This window comes from Erinaceus europaeus, chromosome X, assembly GCF_950295315.1.
Source record: "Erinaceus europaeus chromosome X, mEriEur2.1, whole genome shotgun sequence".
NCBI classification, from domain to species: Eukaryota; Metazoa; Chordata; class Mammalia; order Eulipotyphla; family Erinaceidae; genus Erinaceus; species Erinaceus europaeus.
In genome coordinates, this window is record NC_080185.1 from 64,336,280 (window position 1) to 64,340,230 (window position 3,951).

Consider the following 3,951-nt stretch of genomic DNA (forward strand, 5'->3'; position numbering starts at 1 on the left):
CGGAACCATACTGGGGCACAGTATTCTGCAGTGGAATAGCATAATGCCAGAGATGATGATCGTAGTGTGGAAGCGCTCGCGCCCCATGAGGAGCTGGCCAGTCTTGCAATACATAGAGCCTATATTTCCCCCAGTCCCGGAACCTTAGGGCGGGGCCCACTTTCCTGCTTGCTGCTCTCAATTCAAATCAAATAATATTACATCCGCTCCTCGGATCACAACCTAATCAACGCAGAGTGCCACCCCAACATGCTTCACTTCAGATTATGACTAGAGACTTCAGGTATGGAATGCCAACCCTTCAGCTTCATCACTTGGGTGAGACCTTTCCTTTCATAATATTCTCTAATTTCATTCCAGGTGGTCCAGTCCCCAATAAAGTCCCCAAACCTAGATATAGTCCAGGTCCCCAGAGATAGAGCATAGGTTCACACGTGCCCATAAACTAGGGAAAAATATATGCCTGAAAGCGAAAGTACACAAGAGCCTGCAGGGAATATCCCCCCCAACTCTTCATCTGCACTATTCCAGTCCTTAGGTCCATGATTGTTCAACAATTTGTTTGGCTTTGTATGTTAACTCTCTTTTCAGCCACCATGTTCCAGATGCCAGCACGATGCCAACCATACTTCCCTGGACAGACGACCCCATCAATATGTACTGGAGCTCCACTTCCTCAGAGCCCCACCCTACTAGCGAAAGAGAGAGGCAGACTGGGAGTATGGATCGACCAGTCAACACCCATGTTCAGCGGGGAAGCAGTTACAGAAGCCAGACCTTCCACCCTCTGCAACCCACAACGATCCTGGATCCATACTCCCAGAGAGATAGAGAATGGGATGGCTATCAGCGGAGGGGATGGGATATGGAGATTGGGTTATGGGAATTGTGCGGAACTGTACCCCTCTTATTCTATGGTTTTGTTAATGTCTCCTTTCTTAAATAATAAAAAATAATAACTATTTATTACCTTCTTAATCTCTAAGACAGCAAGAACGTTCCCCATTCTCTATAAAACCCATATTTCTCCCAGTTCTGGAGCCTCTCGGGTGTGGCTCCTTTTCCTTCATGTTTCTCTCAGTCCATACCATTTTATACTGCATCTGCTGATCTCAGCCAAATCAATGGAGTCAACAGCACCTTGACATGTTTTAACGTCAAGTTACAGTGTGTGCAGAGATGCCAGGTATGGGATGTCAACCCTTCAACTCCATTACTCTGGTGAGACCTTTCCTAACTCATAGGATTCTTTAATTCTACTTCAGGTGGCGTACTTCCTTAAAGCCACATAACCTAGATATAGTTCAGGGCCCATGAGATAGAGCATATTTTCACATGTACCCATAATTTAGGAGAAAATGTATACCTTAAAGTAAAAGTGTACAATAGTTTGCAGTGACTAAATAAGTGCAGTAAGCAAGTAGAAAGACCTAAAAAGTCACCATAAAGTACTTAATAAAATAGTTTCTACTCACACCTAGATACACTCATCACCTTACTTCCTATTTCATTCCCTCAGACACTCTAAGGGTAACCCTGTCAGAAAAAGTAGGTACTACAAAAGCTACATAAGGGCAAAAAACTGGCATACTTTAATGAGGGTCACTACCAGGCCACCCCATCATCTGGTGTCCTAGTCAGGGAACTTGAGATTACCACACAGACATTATAGGCCTAGATCTCTATCAGGTTCCTTTCTCTACCATTACTGGTCATCTCCATTAGAACAGCACTGTGGGCCTGCTTGTGGGCCCCTACATGACCTTGCCCTTAATGTGGAACAACAATGGTAAGGATTGTCCCACTCTCTGAAGGGAGGCTGGGTCAACTTACTCTGCTACTGAGGAAGACAGGTCCTGAAATGAGTGCAGCCTATAATGTTCCAAGATATGATCATGGAGTGCGAGCTCAGACCTATAGGTATGCAGAGGTTTCACAGGCTCCTGTGCTGAATATGAGCCCCAGATCAGATTGCTGCAGTTTACAATTAAGGTATTTATATATTCTTCTCATATTTGAGAGCTACTTTCTTCCTGATCCAGCTTTCTAGTCCTCTTTCTAACTCTGAAATCATCTCCCCGGACAATACATTTAGTCCACTTGCATGTTAACTGTCAGGCTCAGGTAAAATTAGTAAAGTCATGGGTTCCTTGGAATCTTGCTAAAATAGACTTCCTGGCTTCTTCCAAAATGGATAGTAGCTAATTTTTATGTTAATACTGTTTGCAATGTTAAGATTTAAATTTTATTCTGCATTATACTTGAATAAGTGTTTGTTATTTCAATCAGAACCCTTTGGGTATGTTATTTATTACTGCATTCAAAAGAAAGTACATATCTCTGGCAGAGTCTGACTGATACCAGAAGCATTTGGCATCATCATTTTAATCCCCACAGCTGCTAACAAGTTATAAACCACAGTGAGAGTGCCCTTTAGTAAAATGGTGGTGTTGGTAAAGTTGACTTTTCAGCCTATAGCCTTCTTGATTGCTATTATTTTCTCTGTGTTATCTGCTCCCAAAGTACCACCTTTTCTCTCCTCAGGCTCCAGCCCTGCTTATTCACTTTAGTCCTTCCTATTAAAATCTGCTCTGAGGAGTAACTCTGATATCAGTCATTTATAACTCTGTCTGGACTCAAATCAACTTCTGCCCTCTCACAGGATCTTTTGCTCTAAGCTTTACATCCAATTATGTAATTAAAGACCTTGTACCTTATTAAAAATAGCTCAGACATTAGCAAACTCATGAACAAAGTAAAACTTTTGGGAAGGGTGATGGCACTCCTGTTTAAGTGCAAATAGTACTATGTGCAAGGACCCAGGTTCAGGCCCCTGCTACCTGCCTGCAGTAGGGGTGCTTCACAAGCAGTGAAGCAGGTCTGCAGGTGTCTGTCTCTCTCTCTTCCTCTCTACCAACCTCCTCTCTCAATTTCTCTCCCCCTATTAAATAAAATAGAAAAAAAATGAAAGAAAGGAAGGGAGGAAGGGAGGAAGGAAGAAAAAAGAAAGAATGACTGCCAGGAGTGGTGGGTTTGTAGTACCAGATCTAAGCCCCAGTGTTAACCTTGGAGGCAAAAAAAAGTAGAACTTTTACCAAGTAGACATTAACAATCTCTCAGACACTGACAAATGACTGTACAATCCATAATACATATCACAGTGACTAGCACACCTAGTAGCAACTCAGTGGGAATTTGTTAATTGGAAAAGCAGTTATATACTTCTACCAACACAATTTTACCTGTTGGTCTTTTCCTTTGCCTTTTTATTGTCTCCAAGATATATACTGTGGGACTTGGGCACATTGTAGATCCTGATATTTCACTGGAGTTTGATAAAGAAAAGGGTAACAATATTTAAGAAGAAGATTGAATTTTGAATGAATTGAATTCAGTGAGCAATCACAGGACAGAATCTGAAAGTTAAACAGACATGTACGAATCTTCCAGAATGGAAAGCTGTTGAAATTGTTGGAAGATTAGATCATACTAGTCATTTGACTAATATGCTAAGCCTGCTAAGCCTGTATCTTCAAAGGGGAGTTTACTCCTGACTGTCAGTCAACTGTGACCTAATTAGAGGGAATAGGATCTTAGGAGGTCAAAGTGCAGGCTCTAGAGTAATTTCTAAAGATTTTTTATTTTGCCTAAAACACAGCAGGAAAAATGACTGCAAGATGGATAAAAGATTTGCATTTTTCCCTTGTTGCTCATATGAAGCTTATATTTCCATTTAAAATGTTTTCACAGAAAGCTTTTGGAAAAATTGACCCCTGAAGCAAGCATTATTTGGAGAGTTTGGGACATGGCTTTCTGGCAAAGCATAGGTTCAAATGTGATTAGCAGACTAGTCTTGTGCTGGGCCTCTTGGCTTCCTCTGGCTGAGGGTCATCATATACCACCTTGATTTTTGTTATTGCTAAAAATGTCCTGCTACTGTTCTGACATTCT